At 34.8% G+C, this 19,650-nt stretch overlaps 1 long non-coding RNA gene across 2 annotated transcripts in view; it reads right to left on the reverse strand.

The window, feature by feature from the left end:
• The window catches only part of LOC147914640 (uncharacterized), a 108,502-nt gene that overhangs the window by 47,439 nt on the left and 41,413 nt on the right, over window positions 1-19,650 (reverse strand). For both annotated transcript variants that reach the window (XR_015555120.1, XR_015555119.1), the window contains exon 4: window positions 2,666-2,743. This is a non-coding gene — a long non-coding RNA (uncharacterized LOC147914640). The remainder of the gene's footprint in view (window positions 1-2,665; window positions 2,744-19,650) is intronic.

Raw genomic sequence — 19,650 nt, forward strand, 5'->3', positions numbered from 1 at the left:
TGACTAAGTTAAGGTCTTTATTCTTAATAAGCTTGTATTTTGGTGAACTCTTATTTTTGTTTATAATTTTTCTTGCAATAAGTTGTATACAACACATTCTTGGCACTACTCAGTGTATAGTTAGTTGAAAGATAATTTCTCCTGGGAAAATTATTTCCCAAAACTTATAACCTCTTTCTCCTTCTAACTGAACTGAAGGAGAGTTCCTTGTAAATTTTCCTAGTAGAAAATCAGACGTATTTGTCATGAAGTAAAACTCACCAAAATGAAATTGTTTTTGTGCAAAAACTGCTCTGTAATAAGCTAACTGGTTTCATTGGCCTTGCTTTAATAAAAGAGTCATGCAACGAAACTCGCATAGTTGTATGGTAAACAGTTTTTACCAACACAAAAAACACAGTTTTCTGCTTTTTCCCCCTCTAAATTGGATTTTTAAATTTACTTTTCCCCTAAGGCCTTTCTGTCAAAAAAAAAAAATAACTTTTCTTGTAAAGGCAAAATGTTTTATGTTTATCCCATAATTCATGGATGCTCTGAAGAGGAAATTGAGGTTAAGGCAAAGTTTAACTTTAGCTTATTATTCTGTTTCCTTATTTATTTATTTTTTATTTGTCATGTAATCTAATACAAAAGGTGGCCCTTTGGCAGAGCTGTTCAGTAGATATCAGCTTTTGCTTGACCCCCATTTCATTATCGTCCTCTGTGCAAAGGACATCAGGTCCCCAAGTTCTCCCTGTGGTAATCCTTGGAGTGGCATATCATTCACCAGCCCTTGGCTTCTTCCTCTCTCTCATTAAGGTATAATTTCAACAGGGTCATTTCTATATGATAGGTGACAATGGGTGGTAATACTTTAAATGCATACAACCTCAGTGATGCATTGGCTAGCCCATGAATTGTTCTTCCTTGGTAACAAAATATCTTAATTCAGTTACAATGGCCTATTACCTCAAGAAACCTTTCTCAGAGAATTTCAAGTACTTTAGCAAACAAAGACAAAGAAGTATTTTCATGTCTATGGGGATTTTTTTTTCAACTCCACAATAAAATCTACCTATCTTGCCTGCACATATGGATGTAAAATTCATGTGGTTTAAGCTCATGGAAATAGCAGATACTTGATTATGGAGAACTCAAAATTCTATTTGCAGTTAAAGGCATTTAACAAATGGGGAAATAGTCTTCTAATTGAATTAAAATTAAGTTGTCTTTGGAAGCAGTAGTAGACTCAGATCAGTGGACTAATCATAGATCGTGTTGTTGATAGTTGATGATAACACTGGTGTCATGGTACCCATCAGGACTTATATGATGGGAATGGTCAGCATAAAATCACAACTGAGATAATATATCAAAATCAAAGGGACTGAGTCTTTGAAAAACTGTAGTCCGAGATTAAATCACAGATGGCTTCCACAGAGCTCTATGCTCTGACCTTTGTCTGAAACAGAGGACCCTCTTTTATCTGATTGGAGTCTGATATATATAATTTGATTTCAAGTTAAATTTTAGCTTAGATTTCCTCAGAAGCACATGATGAGACAAGAAATCAAATGCAATTATTTAATTTATGAGGTACAACCTATATCTAGGAGGTACAGGAGACAACCTATAAAGGATCATTTATTAAGTTGGCTATTACAGTGGGTAAGTCTGGGAACTGTGCAAATCAGATGCCTCAGAATTTTCCTGCCCAAGGGACCAGTAAATTGGTATATTTATACAGCAATTTCTGAGAGTCACTCGTTGGGGGGTACTCTTAGGGGGCATTAATTCCTTGGAATTCTCTCCTGCTCTAGGAGTGGGAAGGAGGCCTTCTGAAATTCCAAGAAAACTCCTCAAACACAGAGATACTAATCCTGGCTGTGTAAGCTTGGCTGGAGCACGCTGGAATAGTAAAATTTGAGGGTCATGGGTAGGGCACTGACAGTATCTGCTCCATGAGAGAAGTTCATACTTCCTTTACTTTTGGTCTATCACCATGAGGGAGTCAGTAAGTAATTTGATTTTATCAATTAGAAATTATTTGTCCAGTGTTTAACAGGAAACCTAACAATTCCCCAATTCAGTAGGCAGTCTAGATCTTCTTCAGCAGCCTAATGATATCATCAAGGATCCAGGCTCTTTCCATCCTTCTCTACTATCCCTAACATAGTGGCCTTTGGTCCTCATCCAGCTAGGCAACACATGGTTGCAAGATAGCTCCTACAACACTAAGACTTATAACAAGCATCAAAGAGAGGAACAGGAGGAAAAGGAGAGGAAGGAGTGGGACAGCCCAACTACTTCTTTTCATAGCCCTATATCTTTAATCAGAAAACAATCTTTACTAAAAGGCATCCCACAGACTTCCAATAACCTTGGCAACTACTGTGTCACATGACCAACTCTACCTGCAAAAACAATTGCATGGCTGTATCCATCAACTTCAGTGTAGGAAACAGAAGACTTTGTAGGTATTTTAAGCAGAAAATGATTTAAAATAGGAATTGGATGCTTACAAAATCACTGGTAAGACTAGAGGAGTGAGTTCTAATCTGGACCCCCAATGATTCCTAGATCCACTTAGCTGAATTTACACACCAGGGCTATTATGTGGCCATGATTTGGAAACTGGGAATATATGAGGATACATCTGTTAGGTACTGAGTTTAGAAAGACTCACCTGAGGTGTGATCCAGTGATTAGGAAGCCAGGATCAGAGAATCAAGATGCTGAGAACACTGCAACACAGGCTGGAGCACTGGTAGAAACAAAACAAAACACGTATCCATGTGAGTAACTGTTATTCAGAACACTTGCTGCAAAGGAGATTGGGGAATGTAGAAATTAAAATGAGATTAATGAACTGAATAGATCAAATCATGACTCTTCTTCTATGGTTAAACACATTACTTTTCTATAAATATTAAGGTTCTCTAAGCAAGAGAAAGGTTGGCAGCAATGACTACTAGAAGGTCGATTAATAATACTGGCCTCAGCCCTTCTTCCAGGCCTCCCATGAGAAGTTCAGTTCTCACTTTAGATCATGGGGATGCTACTCCAAGTCCCCAATTTCTTCTTCATCACAGTCCTTCCCCTATAAAGATTCCACACCTTCTTTGACTTAGTTCAAGGTTCACAATAATAGGTCTCTGGCTAAGTCTTGATAATAGGGAAGAGTGGCAAAAGAGAAAGCTGCAAAGGAATGGGAGGTACTTCAATGAAAATATAAATTTTTATTGGACATAAAATAAAAATCAATCAAATTTTTCCTAAGACTTAGGAATTTTCAAATATAAAATAGGTCACAGCACTGATGATCCTCTTTGTTCTTATTCAAAAGACTCAATCACATTGTAGCTAAATTTTATCCTGGAATGGAAATCCACAATCATTTTTAATTAAATTTGTTCAAGGTCTAAAATGGTATATATTAAAATATATATGATGTTGACCTATGCGTGGAAGCATTAGATGATGGATTTTAGTCCTTGTGATATATCTTAGGCAAATAACAGCAGATGCTGAAATGAGTTGCTTCTTATAGAGAAAAGAGGCAAGCAAAACTCATGCTGTTCCTTTTGTGATTTCCAGTCAGACAGTTCAATATAACCATATTTTATTATAAGGCACTGAAATTCTGCCTATAGGCTCAGTGAAAATGATATAATAGTTCTGAAGGTGAACAACACTAACAGGTTATGAAAACCCCAGCAGCATTCTGGTTCTAAAAGAGCAAGAAAGAGCTTGGTTACGCAGTTAAAGAAAGGCTTTTACAATATACATTTCTCACTCTTACGATATCATATTCAGTGGTTTGTTTCACTCTATTACAAGAAGAACATCAATGCCCAAACAGCATGTGAAACGTAATGAAAAATATACAGATTTAGGATAAATGATATTACACCACATAAGATGGAAGGACTATGCACTCTGGAAGATTGCCTTGAGCCACTATTAAGTTTACTCTGGGCTCAACTTTGAATTTTTCAGGGATATGAAAAACATATCACGAAATAATAATTTGGAATTTAAAAGCAAATATCAAGTAAAGAGTAATAGGAGTTTTCTATAAATGGCATTGTTAATTCCATAATGCCACTAAAATACTGAAAAGAAGGAAGAAGCTCAACTATAAGGTTTTAATGTGGCAAAGCAAAAGAAAACGGTCAATGATAGCCACAGACCCTTCCTCTGAATTTCAAAGGATGTTTGTATTCAAGGATGGAAAAAAAAACCCACAATGTGTCTGAGTTTGTATGTGTCTATTGTGAGTAGGAGAACTGATGGAGAAGATGACAAAAGGGATAGTACAAGGGAATTTCTGAAGTTTATAGCCAGGTTTTTGACTAGGGACAGAGTCTGGGATTCATGAATTAACATTACAGTGTAGGAAAGCTCTATAGTCCTAACACAAACTAGACACTGCTATTTTTGATAAGGAAGGCATCTTAGTTTAAAATAATTAGACTTCTAGTGTTCCAAAGGCAAAAGTTACCTTGAAGACCACAACGAACAACTGTGAAAAATAAAGAGGAAATATTTTAAACTGAGGAGCAAGTCATTCCTGGTAGCCTTGCAGCTTAAATAGTCTACATTTCTTTGCTCTACAGTTTCTAAAAGAAATATTTGAGAGAAAAATACGGATGTATTTTTTCTAACTTTTTTTTTATATTGCCTCTATTTCACTCTAGTAGAATTAACACATCTTAATTTGAGTATTTTACTTTCTCCAAAACGAATTATTCTTCCCAAAATACATAATTCTTCTTCAGAATTTTCTTGTCCAAAATGCTGCCATTCTAATCTTTCTGAAATATATTTTATGTAATTAAAAGTAGGTGGGGGCGGCCCTGTGGTTTAGCGGTTAAGTGTGCGCGTTCCGCTACTGGTGGCCCGGGTTCCGATCCCAGGCACGCACAGACGCACTGCTTGTCCAGCCATGCTGAGGTGGCATGCCACATACAGCAACTAGAAGGATGTGCAACTATGACATACAACTATCTACTGGGGCTTTGGGGAAAAAAAGGAGGAGGATTGGCAATAGATGTTAGCTCAGAACCGGTCTTCCTCAGCAAAAAGAGGAGGATTAGCATGGATGTTAGCTCAGGGCTGATCTTCCTCACAAAAAAAAAAAAAAGTAGGTGGACTAAGTAATCTCATTAAGAGACTGAGATTGTAATAATGGGTTAAAAAGAAAACCAAAACAAAAAGCAACAACAATAATCAAACAAACTACATGGTCCATAAAAGAGGCTCACCAATTATACACATAAGAAATAAAAAAGATACATTACTGCAGAACATACCAACATTAAAAAATCAGAGATAATGAATAATTTTATTCAATGACAATATTGGAAAAATTTGATGAAATGAACAAATTCCTACAAACGTACACACAACTTACCAAAACAGAAAAAAGAATAAATTTTAAAAAGCTGAATGAGGTGAAAACTATTATTTTAAATTAAAATATTGAATATGTAATCAAAGACTTTCTACATAAGAAATGACTAGCCCAGAAGCCTTCCAGTGAAAACTTTCAAATATTACAGAAAGAAATCAGTTTAAAACAAACAATTCCACATAATAAAGTGGAAACAATTAAAAACTCATTTTATGGAGACAGAATAAACTTTATCTTAAACACTGACAAGGATATTAAAGAAAGGAAAATCACAAATTAATTGTTTTCATAAACATAATGCAAAAATCCTAAACAAAGTATTGTTGAAGCAGTTCTTGGAAGGGAAATTAAAATAAGAAGACAGTAGCTAAATTTCAGAAAATGTTCTGGGACAAGGAGTGAGGAAGAGAGACTTGTGGAGTCATCAGGACTTAGGCATGATGGACAGGTAAAGAGAGTTCAGTAGGCTTTTATGTGGGTCTTGTGGCTACAATTCGCTCTTTCAGTACATCTTCAAGAGACTTCTGTTTAGATGCCAAGTTTGGAATGGATCCTTTTTAATGTGAATTCTTAAAGAGGTGGCCTTGTTTTATTCATTTTCTAGTAAAATAGTAACCATAATAAAAGATAACAGTGTTAATTTTCCTGTATTAGTAATGCCAGGAAGAGCTTAGTGATGCCTGGGCATTTGGGGTGGGCACATTGAAAAAATGTTTATGCTTATTGACTAAAAAGATGTTATTTTATACTTTATTACCTCACTACAATTTTTGAAGTAGGTGATATTTTCAGACTCATTTCACAAATTGAGAATTTGAAATATGGGATAATTAACTTGTTTAAGGGTACAAATCTAATAAGTATTAGGTAGTGTGGATTAAGCCCCAGATATCTAACTCCAGAGCCTAAGTTCTCAGCCTCCTGACTATATCCCCTGTGCATACATGTGCATTTAGAGTTCTGTTCAGAAGCACACATAGACATGACGCCATTCCCGACAATAACGCAAAAGATCAATTTTAATTGTGTTTCACTTATATCTGGATTAGACATAGTTTTTCAAAGAAAAACAGAAATTAATATTATGCAGAAAATAAGGAGGGTCAGAGGCAATAAATCTTTTGTGTCAACACTCTCTTGGCCACTGTATCGAGACTCGTTTATGAGAACTCGTTGCTGGTGTATTAAGTTTAGAAAATGACGGCCTGATTTCATATGTGCTTTAGAGCAATCAAACTGCTAACATCCAACAAGGAAGACAATATTCTCCCAGCTTCTGGCCGATCCTTATATCAATCTGGATGGACCTTCCAGAAACCGTGCTTCTGACATCTCCTTAAAATGGCCATGACCCAGAATTCATCACTGCCAATGTCCTCCTATCTAAACCTGTCCTTCTCCACCTACTCGCAATATTTAATCACTTAGATATTGATGCTGACCTGGATGGTTCTCAAGCTCATCATATCAGCTTTGCAGTTCAGACTTGAAATTGAGTTGAGAGGAGAAAACTACCTTACTTGATCAGGTCTCCACTCTCAGACTCCAACTTTCCGATCTTTAAGGGCCTGGCCTCTTAACATACATTCTATTCTTAAGCTTTTGGTTATAATTTTCTAGGATCAAAGCCCAGTGTACTAGGACTTGCCTGAACAGACTGAGGAGGAACAAGTTATGGGCCTGCCAGAAACTCAGCTAAGAAGTCAGTTCTGTCAGGATCACCGTGCCAAAGTGAGAAGTTAAAATATCAAAACCGAAGACTATGTTAACAGAAGGAAAAGGAAAGCAAACTGTAGCACCAAGACTGGAGAAGACCTTGAGCAAATGAAGGCTTAAAAAGAAAAATCCTCAATCGAGCACAGAGGAAACATCATTGAGAATATTTCTCCGAAACCTTTACTGTTGACAATGAAAAGTCTTACCTAAGTCACTAATAGGTTTTTGGTTTGCTACAAGACATAGATAATTGCCTTTTTAACCGTCCTTTCTCTACCTCCCTACAGTGTAGCTCCGCAGTTTTAATGTAAGCCTCATTGCTACTTGAGATTGTGGTATTCCTTGATTTACAACATTTTCACAGTCTATTTATTGCTTTGATCTTGGTCTTCCTTTTGTGTTTGATGTTTTACTTTTTGTTCATTTTGACACTATACATTTAATTTTATTAGTTTTCATATTTGTCACCAAGAGTAATAACTCAAACATTCAATTACTTTTTGCTTGAATGAGTCACCTGTATTTTCCATTTCATTGATCTTTTAACTACATTTATTTAAAGAATCTAACCTTTAAAGAGAAAGAGAGTTTCCTTAGAAGAAACCATGAAAAGAATGCCTATCTTTAAAAGGATTCTCAAAAATTACTATAAGCATAATAGTGAGATGAAATAACCTTTCAATTTTGACCATGAAGTAGAAGACTTCATATAATTTTATAAATTAAAGAGTGTAATGATAATATAGTCGGAATATAACTCAGCAATCAAATAGTATTGCCTTTAAATGTTTTTTTCCCTGCAAGTTAACTTGATGGATTTATATAAAACAATGGATTAATGAATAACAGAAAACTGAAGTTTCAGCCCGTAATCAATATGATGGGGGGATGAACATAAAGGAACAAAATGACAAAATGTTATTGAGGAAGAATCAAATAAAATTCCATTGGATGAGCTGTCTGACATTATGCTTCCTCTTTAGAAGTCTTTAAATGCTAATTCAAATGCTTTCTGTACTTAGGGCTTGATCTAATCTTTGACCTCTGTAATAAGTTCACTCAATAAAAGATTTAAGGTATTAATGAATTAAAACATTATTTTAAAGTGAAATTCCATGGTGATATTCAAGATATCTAGTAAGACTATCCATTATAAGATAGGCAAATTCCTTTCAGTACTTTCTTAAAATCAGATTCAAGAAATGGAGAACAAGGGGTTAATGAGAAATCCTGCAAACAGGTTTCAGAGTAAAGATGGTGGTTTAAACATATATCTAGCTCTTCGCCACCAATAAATTCCACTAAAATAATAGTAATTATAAAAAATAATAGTAATTTTAAAGAAAGAAATCCACCAGAACAGAGAAAATGAGAGAAGAAACCACAGCAAAACCTTTCAGGAGGAAAGCAGATGGATGGTAGTAACTGACAGCAGATAAGAAATCTGAATCTTGATACAGCAGTGGGGAACTTCTAAATGATTCACAGTATACTTCTGAAACTGAGGATAAAAATTGGGCTAATGTCTGGAAGATTGACTAATGACTCCTTGAAGCCAGGTAACTGAAGCAACCAACTCCGCCCCAAGAAAACAGAGGGGCTATGTAATGCGAGGCCCCATGCGCACTTCAGGTGCCGGAGGATTTAGTAAAGATTTGCTTGCTGAATGTTGAAATCCTTCAACACCCTTCTTTTACATGTCCCTCAAAATGATAATAGCCAGGCCTACCCTCTGAAATGAAAGGAAAATTTTACTCTCGTGAACTGATCAGCCAAATATGAAAGAACTAAAGATACATCAGGAGGTCCCTAATGTAATGATCCAAATGGATAATGCCACAAGGCTGAAGCCTCACATGGAGTCCCTACTTCATGTCCCTACACTGAAGCCCTACCCATGTGTATAGCGTTTCCAATAAGCTTTTTATCTTTCCATTTCTAAGTATAAATAGACAACCAAAGATCATTAGACAGCAGAAAACAGCTCTAACTTGAAAATTAAATAATACATAGACAAATTAATAATAAAAAAGCAATGTGGATGCAAGATTGAGAGAAAGAGCAATAACGTCAGTGAATATGGTAGATTAGATAGTTCCAATGGTTTGTAACTCCACTTCGACGCTGAAAAATGGAGCAAAAACAGTCAGAACAAACTTGGTCCAAACTCTGGAAAGTAGTCAAAGGCTTAGAGCTACCGAACAAACGCTGAATCAAGAAAAAGGTAAGTTGAAAATGGTAGGAAACCTTTGCAGAATTTTTGCTCTCCCTTATCCCTTCCCCCTCACTGTCAAGGCAGTGACCTGGAAGAGAGTAGCCTCCATTTCCAGGGTGAAACCCTGGTCCCAGGATCCAGAGACAGCAGAGCAGACCTTCTCTGAGAACTTGTTTGTTTTGACTTATTTGGGGGCCTATCTGAAGGACTGATGCAAGGCACCTGCCTTTGTTTTTCTTAAGTAGAAAATCTCAGGCAGCCAAGTGGCAATGCAGAGGGTTTTCTGTGAAAACACTGGAAGGTAAATGAACAACTTGCTGTTGTTTGAGGCAAGAAAATAAAGTTGAGGCAAATAATAGACAAGCTGAAAGCCTAGGAGAAAAAGCTGGCAGTTTTTTCAGGAAATTCGGTCAGTGAAAAGTGCCCACAAATATGGGGAAATTTAGAAAGCCAGTGAATTTGCAGGGCAGGATGTGTGCTCAGAAAAGACCTGGGAAGACCTCAAGCTTGCACCTATTGCTGATTTCAGGCTCAGCAGAAGGAGGAAATGAATGTCACACCAGAGTTGTAAAAAGCCCGGCTATGTGTTGAAGGGGTGCCCTAATCTGCAAAGACCAGGTGAGCTTTTCATTTTCCCTTCCACTCCCTTCCTCTCCCTTCCCTTCCCTTTCTCTTCCTTCCTTCCTTTCTTCTTTCACAAACTAAAGAAACAGGGACTTCAGAGATCCCCCATGACAAAACATACAGACTTTATAAAAATAGTTTAGAAAAGTCGCTACATAAACAACTACAACACACAACAAACTACAAAAACAAACACCAAGGAGTAGGGGGAAATCTGATTTCAGAGTTATCACATTACAATATGAAAAATTCCAGTTTTCAACAAAACAGTACAAATCAAAGCATGCAAAGAAAAAAGAAAGTATGTCCAGTCACAAGAGAAATTAACAGAAATTGTCCCTGAGGAAGCACAGACATTGGACCTACTAGAAAAATACTTTAAATCAACTGTGTTAAAAATGTTTAAAGAGCTAAAGGAAACCAGGAGAAACATATCTCAGCAAATAGAGAATATCAACAAAGAGACAGAAATTATAAAAAAGAATAAAACAGAAATTCTGGAGTTGGCAAGTACGATAATTAAAATGAAAAAATTCATGAGAAGTTTTCAATAGTAGATTTGAGCAGGCAGAAGAAAAGAATCCAATTAGTTGAAGATAGGTCAATTTAAATTATCCAGTCTGAGAAGCAGAAAGTAAATGACTGAAGAAAAATGAACAGAGCCTAAGAAAATTGTGAGACAACACAAACCATACCAACTTATGCATAATGAGAGTCCCAGAGGAGAGGAGAGAAAGAAAGGATCAGAAAGAATGTTTGAATAAATAATGGCTGAAAACTTCTCAGATTTGGTAAGAGAAATGGATCTATCCATCCAAGAAGCTCAATGAACTCCAAGAAGAATAAACAACTGATACACAAAAAGACACATTTTAATTAAACTATTATTGAAAGCCAAAACCAAAAAGAGAATCTTGAAAGCAGCAAAAGAGAAGAGACTCATTACATACAAGGGTTTCTCAATAAGATAACAGCTAATTTCTCAGCATAAACCATAGATGCCAGAAGGCAGTGGGGTGACATATTTAAAGTGCTAAACGAAAACCCTGTCAAACAAGAATTATATATCTGGCAAAATTATCCTTGAATAATAAAGGAGAAATTAAGGTATTCCCAGAAAAACAAAAGCTGAAGGAGTTCTTTGTTAGTAGGCCTGCCCTATAAGAAATGCTAAAAGCGTTCTTCAGGCAGAAATGAAAGGACACTAGGCACTAATTCAAAGTCACTTGAAGAAAAGAACACTGATAAAAAATAACTATGTAAGTAAATAAAAATGCCAATATTATTGTATTTTTGGTTTGTCATTTCTCATTTTTTTCTTTGTATGATTTAAAAGACAAATGCATGAAATCATAATTATAAATCTATGTTAATAGGAACACAATATATAAAGAAACAAAGGATTATAATTTTTAAAAATATATATTCAGAGAAGCAAAACAGAAGCATTAGGGATGAGGATATGATAGAAAAACAAAGAAGTCAGAAGTATAGGAAGATAACATTGAAGAAACATCCTTGAAAGCAAATATTTTCTGCAATATTGTGGCTTGTTTTTTTATTCTTTTGACAGTGTTTTTGTTTATTTTATTTTATTTTTTTTTTGGAAGAGCAGATGATCTAGAATCTAATGAAGTCCAATTCAGCATTTATTTTTCTTTTATGGATTGTGCTTTTGGCATTATATAAAAGATTTTTTTCCTAACTCAGATCACAAAGGTTTTCTCCTATGTTTTATTCTACAAATTTTATAGTTTTAGATTTTACATTTAAGTGCATGATTTATTTTGAGTTAACTTGTGTTTGTGTGTGAGGTATGGAACAAAGTTCACTTTTTTTGCCTTTCAATATCCATTTGTTTCAAAATTATTTGTTGCAAAGACTATCCTTTCTCTACTGAATTGTCTTTGTACGTTTACAAAAAATCATATATAATGTATTTTGCATCCTTCAAACTTGATGAACTGGTTTTTTAGTTTTAATAGTTTATTTATAGATTCAATTGGATTTTCTGCATAAACATTCATATAATCTGTGATTTTTAATTCTTTCCTTTCAATATGGGTGCTGTTCATTTCTCTCTTTTTTTTCTAGGTTTATGGAGGTATGATTGACAAATAAAAATTTATTTAACGTGTACAATGTGATGTTTTAATATATGTATATGTTGTAAAATGATTACCACAATCAAGCTAATTAATTCATCCACCACCTCACCTAGTTGCCTTTTTTTGTAGTGAGAACACTTAAGATCTACTCTCTCAGCAAATTTCAAGTAAACAATACATTACTAACTATAGTCGCCATGCTGTACATTAGGTCTCCAGAACTTATTTGTCTTATAACTGAAAATTTGTACGCTTTGACTGACATATTCACATTTCCCCTCGCCCCCTCAGCCACTCGTAACCACTATCCAGCTCTCTGTTTCTATGATTTTGACTTTTTTAGATTCCACGTGTAAATGAGATCACGCATTATTTCTCTTTCTGTGTCTAGTTTAGTTCACTTAGTATAATATCTGTCAGGTTCATCCACCTGGCCACTTGTAGGAGCACTAGCATATGTGCCCTATAGCAACCATATGTCATGTCCCCCTTCTGGGTAGGACACCAACCGTCTGGTATTTGTAATGAGCTAGGGACTGACTAGCTGGGATCTGTTCATCTTAAAGAAAGAATAGCACATCTTGAAGGAACACAGAGCCCCTCCACGTGAGCTACTGGTCCTTGGAATGCTAGTCATGCAAAGACAGCTCCTCTTGGCAAGCATGGAGCCTTTGTTCCCCTGCCTGTTTAAGAAACCCCCGCTCTGCTCGTGGCAGTGGTAATTCCTTCCAGCCAGCCACCCCTGGACACTCACTATATGTAAGTCCCAATAAACCCTTATGTTTCGTATGCTGTCTCCAGGTCTTTTCTTTAATTCCTCCACAACCTATCCTGCACTGCTCACGCAACTAGGCATGCGGCCAGACGCCATTCTGTTTTTTATTGGAGAATTGAATCCATTTACATTTAAAGTAATTATTGATAAGAATTTACTATTGCCATTTAAAAAATTGTTTTCTGGCTATTTTGAAGTGCTTTTTTTTCCTTTCTTGCTGTCTCCCTTTGTGATTTTAAATTTTCTGGATGAATTTTTATAGAACGAATATTATTTCTTACTTTGAAGTTTGGTAGAATTCCCCAGTAAAGCCATTTGTGTTTGGAGTTTACTTTTTGGAAAAGATTTAAAAATGAATTTAATTTACTTAATTCATATACAACTGTTCAGATTAATTCTTCTTAAGTGTGTTTTGGAGTTTGTATCTTTCAAGGAATTCATCTATTTAATTTGTTGGGTTTATAGGCATAGAGTTGTTAGTAGTATTCATTCAAAGATATCTTATCTTTTTTATAATGTCAGTGGAGTATGTTGTGATATGCCTTCCTTCATTCCTGATATTGCTGGATATTGATAATTTGTGTTCTGTCTCTCTCTAAATTGTCAAATTGCTAGATGTTTGTCAATTTTATAGATTTTTTTAAAGGACAACGTCTGGTTTGATTGATTTTCTATATACTTTTCTGTTTTGAATATAATTGATTTCCGCTGTTATTTATTACTTCTACTTACTTTCAGCTTATTTTGTTCTTTTTCTAGTTTCTTGATGTGGGCACTTAACATTATTGATTTGAGACATTTTTTCATTTCTAATATAAGAATTAAGTGAAATAACTTTCCCTCTAGTTGTGTCCTATGGTCTTTGAAATTTTGCCTTTTCATTTTAATTTTTACAAATAATTTTTATTACCTTTGATTCATTCTTTTTGTCCCATGAATTATTTAGAAGTATGTTTTTTACTTTCCATGTTTTTGGAGATTTTATTGTTATCTTCCTGTATTGATTTCCAGTTTGATTCCATTATGATGAGTGGGCATACTTTGTATAAATTCAGTTCTTTAATTTTAAAATTTCATTGGATAAAGGATTCTAGGAAGATAATTTCTTTCTTTCAGTGCTTTAAAGATGTTGCTGCACTGTCTTCTAGCTTGCATTGTTTCAGATAAGAAATCTGCTATTATCCTTATCTTTGTTCTTCTGTACATAGTGTGCTATATTTCTTTGTATTCTCTTAAGATTTCTCTTATTACTAGATTTAAGCAATTTTATTATGTCTTGGTGTATTTTATTCATATTTTTTTTGCTTGGGTTCATTGAGCTTTTTGGATCTCTGGCTTTATAGTTTTCATCAAATATGGAAAACTTTGGCCATTGTTACTTCAAATTTTTTTCTATTCCCTTCTCCCTTTGAGAATTTCAATTACACTGGTATTAGGCCATTGGAAATTGTGCTAAGACTCACTTTAACTTTTAATTTTTAGTCTTTTTTCCTCTATAGTTCATTTTGAATAGTTTCTATTGCTATGACTTCAAGTCCCCCAATATTTTTACTGCAATGTCTAATTTGCTGTTAATCCTATCCTAAACATTGTACTTTTCATCTCTAGAAGTTCAATTTTGGTTTTTTTATGTCTTCAAGTGTCTAATTAATTTATTCAATATTTTAAATGTCTTGTCTATAAATGCTATCATCTATATCATTTCTGTACCAGTTTCAATTGATTGATTTGTCTTGATACCTGGGTTGTGTTTTTCTGCTTCTATGCATGCCTAACCTTTCTTTTCTTTTTTTTTTTTTTTGGTGAGGAAGATTAGCCCTGTGCTAACATCTGCCAATCCTCCTCTTTTTTTGCTGGGGAAGACTGGCCCTAGGCCAACATCCGTGCCCATCTTCCTCCACTTTATATGGGATGCCGCCACAGCATGGCTTGCCAAACGGTGCGTTGGTGCACACCCGGGATACGAACTGGCGAACCCTGGGCCGCCGCAGCGGAGTGCTAGTACTTAACCACTTGCACCATTGGGCCAGCCCCCTAACCTTTTTTTCTTGATGGCATAGATTGTTAATTTTAGCTTATAGGATCCTGGATATTTTCTGTTTCTTTTTTTCTTTATTGGGTCACATTGGTTTATAACATTATATAAATTTCAGGCATACATCATTATATTTAGACTTCTTATAGACTTCGTTATCTTCACCACCAAAGTCTATTTGCCATCTGTCATGGTACATATGTGCCCCTTTTCTTCTTTCACCCTCCCCCACCCCCTTCCCCTCTTGTAACCACTAATCTGTTCTCCATATCTTTGTGTTTGTTTATCTTCCACATATGAGTGAAGTCATATGCTAATTGTCTTTCTCCATCTGACTTATTTCGCTTAGCCTAATACCCTCAAGGTCCATCCATGTTGTGGCAAATGGCAAGATTTAATCTTTTTTATGGCTGAGTAGTATTCCATTATATATGTGTGTGTGTGTGTATATATATATATACACCATTTCTTCTTTATCCATTAATCCATTGATGGGTACTTAGGTTGCTTCCACGTCTTGGCTATGGTGAATAATGCTGCAATTAACATAGGGGTTCATATATCTTTTTGAATTAGTGTTTTCACGTTCTTTGGATAAATATTCAGAAGTGGAATAACTAGATCATATAGTATTTCTATTTTTAATTTTTTTGAGAGATCTCCATACTGTTTTCCATAGTGGCTGAGCCAATTTACATTCCCACCAGAAGTGTACAAGGGTTCCTTTTTCTCCACATCCTTGCAACACTTGTTCTTTCCTGTCTTTTTAATAATAGCCATTCTGATAGGTGTGAGGTGATCTCTCATTGTAGTTTTGATTTACATTTCCCTAATAATTAGTGATGTTATGTTGAACATCTTTCCATGTGCCTGTTGGCCATCTGTTTTCTGTTTATATAAATATTCTTGAGCTTTGTTCCAGAATATACTTGGAATATATTTGGAAACAGTTTCATCCTTTTGGGTTTTGCTTTTAAAATTCTTTAAGCAAAGCCAGAGTTGTATTTATTCCCAGGCTAATTTTGCCCTATATTTGAGGCAAAACCTTCTCAGTACTTTATTCAATTCTCTACATATTATGAGATTTTGTGCTCTTGCTAGTGGGCATAAGCACAATACCCAACCTTAGGGGATCTTTTCTTTCAATCCTTTTGGATGTTCTTTCCTCTGCTTTAGGTATTTTCCTCACAGCCGTGTATTGATCACAACTCAGCTGAATATTTGAGGGAGACTCTCTGAGATGTCTGGTCTGCAGAGTTCTCTCTCTATGCTATTCTCTCTTCTCTGGTACCCTGCCCTGTGAACTCTGTCTGCCTTGGCCTCCCATACTCTCTACTCCATTAACTCAGAGAGGCCTCTGGGTACTATGTGGGTTCCTCTTTCATGCTCTGTGATTGGAACTCTCTTCACATACTAAATTGGGGCAATATTAGCTAACCCCGTTTATTTCCTATCTCTTAGCAATTACTATTCTTTGTTGCTTAATGTCTAGTGGCTTAGTATCTGTTGTTTTCGTGTATTGTCTCATTTTTTTAAGTTATTTTATGGTTAGAGGATAAATCTAGTTCTTTACACCATATTCCAAAGGTTTGTGAAACTTGATTCATATCAAAACAAGTTAAGAAGCAGGAATGCTTGCCTCTGCCTCAATAATCTCAAAGTGAGTGCTTCGCCTTTTTAAAGGAGAAGAAAATTACATTGATATAATTGGTCTTCACTATAAAGTCCTCTCTAAATAATACTTTCCTAAGGAGAGTTTATCATGTCTCTAATAAGAACAGAATAATAAACACAAAGAATATATTGAAATACTGAGGCCAAAACTTTATGGGCATTCTTCATAGTGAATAATTCTGTTGATTCTCTACGAGCAGGAGGTTTGTATGAAGAAGTGGAGAGAGCATAAGCCTTGGAATCAGACAGAATCCAAACAAATTCTGAATGTGTCACTTTCTAATTATGTGATTCAGAGTATGTTACTTTGGGTCTCTCTGTTCTATTTCTTATCTATATTCATATTATTTCTTATCGCTATTTTTATATCACTATATTTCTTATCACTAATTCATATTTCAGAGGAGTTTCCTAAGAGTTAATTAATATAGGTCTACAGAGTTCCTAAGTTTGTGTGTGGCAAAGAGTATCTGTTCAGTACATAATAGCTCTTGTGATTATTAATATAACTTTATTCTTAATAATAAATGGGAGTCAATTTGGGTGACTATCCTTTCATCCTAAAGCTGGGATCCTTCATATATAATTCTCAGATAAAATTATTTCCACTATATTGTTATATTTTCCTTTGTCATGCATTTGAGCATTTCTTAAATGCTGCCCAGTAAGAAGATCCCGTTAGCTTTAAGACATAAAATCGTGCTGGAAAATTGTGTATTTCTGAAATTTGCTGCTTCTTTGCTTCAGCAACAATAATGCCTGTTGACTTTCTAGGAAATTTAATTTGTCCTTGATTAAATTTTGCTCAAGTAATTTTGGAAAGTTGATTATGCACTGGGTTGAGAAGATCACAGTATACTCGCTAGGTTATCTAAGTTACTTAACTATTGTCTTTATATCCAATGGGGTTAATATCTTTAATGGTGACCAAAACTTTATTCTGGACTGTGGTGAGATTACAGATGTCTGGAAGTTTTTTCCTTCTCTGCGTATTGTCTATCATCTATGAAAATCAGACCAACTCTTAGGAGCAAGTTTTGTGAAAATTCATGTTTCCAGTAACGAATTTAGGACGGTAAAGTGTAGCTGGGCAGAACACAAGCTTGTACTATGGAGGACGGTAGTCATTCTGACTCTGTTTTTAATGTTGTCCTCCATTCAACAGACCATACAGAAAACATGTATTTGGTTTTTTTAAGAAATAAGAAAAAGTCCTGGACTTTTTAAAGATCTTACATTATTTTTATGACATTAATGAGTAGCGATAAAATGAAATTTCTAAGAGAAATATATACTTTCATAGTAAGTAATAAAAAATGAATTCCAATTCAAGCATATAACACATCCCCCAAACTTGCTAACTCCTAATGTGAATTATTGAAAATAGCATAATTAGAGAAAGACTGTAGATCAAATCTAGTCATGATCCTTTAATTTTACTTTGCAGAAACTTTTCCTATTGCAATTATACTAGTTCAACTCATTTTATAAAGCCCTTCACAGATTCTCTTTTCTTTATAATTATCACTTTGATTTCAATTTCCCTTTCATTATCAAGAGTTTTTAAATCAACATTCAGTCCATCTGGAAAAATGTACCCTCATCATTATACATGAATTTCTCTTTTAGCCATGACTGAAAATAATGGTACCCATGTGATTAATAACCTCACAGTAGCTATCCAGTATAGTTTCTTTCAGCTCCTTAGTTATCTGGAAGATAACATTCCTCCTAGTGTCTTAGGTTTTTGTCTTATGCTTTGTTACTTTCTGTTTCCAATAACACTGCACTCTGATCTTGTTTTATATTTTTCAATATTTCCTTTCATTCTTATTGATATTTCTTTAAAGTATGTTAAAAAGGTTTCTGTCAATTTTTGTACTCACATATCTTTGTATTTTCTCATGCACTTTTCCTTGCCTAAAAACATCTTGGGCATTAGACCTGTACTTTAGGTTTAATTTTTTTAAATATTTCATAGCTATTACAAATATTAAATAGAACTCCTGGTTTACAAAATTCATTTTAAAAATATGATTTTCCATTTAGAGTCTTAGAAACATTATGAATTTAGGTATTTATGCAATACCTGAAAAATTCTTCTAATTTTTCACATGCTTAGAAGTATAAAAGGAAAGGGTTAACATCTATTTCTATGACTTTCCTCTAAATCCAGAGGATGCTAGAGATTTGAATCTTCGTTAAATCCTCCTTACAACATTAACACAAGGATTGTTACAAAAATATTTATACCAGAACCAAGATAAATGAGAATTTAAACAAAGACTGTAAACTAGACCAAAGACATGTACCTTATTGTTGAGACTATTTATTAAGTAATGAATAAATAGTATTTCTGGGATGCAGCTGTACCACAGAATAGGAGCTAGTCGCAAAGCTCTGAGACAGATTCATGGCTAGCTGTTCATCACGCACACCTGGGAGAGCTGTGTAATAGTCTAAGTGTAAAAGTAAAGGGATCCTAGAGCTGAAGACTTACCTGAGCTGAGAAGCTGTGTCCTCACTCAGCTTCATCTCTTGCAACCACATGCGTCCCAAGTGACTGGGAAATCAGAAGCATTGTTCTGTTGTGTAAAATCATGCTGTGTTGCTGCCTGTCCTGTATCCTTTCTAAAAAACTAAGTAATGCTGTGCTTATTGAAGCCTATTGTCTCTCATGAACTTGACTTTCATTTGATCTCTAAATCATTGATGTTAGTAACACATAAAAAATATTTCAACATGTTATCTTGGGGTGTGTGTGTGCATTTAGTATTTATAGAAATATTTAGAACTCTAAAGAAATATCCTTAATATTCTTTATTTTGACTTCTACGTCACAGTTAGAAAAAGGATCAAGCTTATATCCTTAACTATTTTTCACATCATTAGATTTATTTAACATATTCTTTCAGCAAATATTTGTTGATCACTTACTGTACATGAGGCAACATCTAGGCAATACAGCACTTAGCAATAAAAAATTCAAGTTCTGTTCTCTAGGAAGTCATATTCTGGTGTAAACAGATAATTTTTAAAAAATCTAATAATGGTAAATGCTATGACAAAAATAAAACAGAATAGGGGATTAAAAAATCAGGATGATGG

This window comes from Ceratotherium simum, chromosome 18, assembly GCF_057802395.1.
Source record: "Ceratotherium simum simum isolate JZ-2026a chromosome 18, ASM5780239v1, whole genome shotgun sequence".
Lineage (NCBI taxonomy): Eukaryota > Metazoa > Chordata > Mammalia > Perissodactyla > Rhinocerotidae > Ceratotherium > Ceratotherium simum.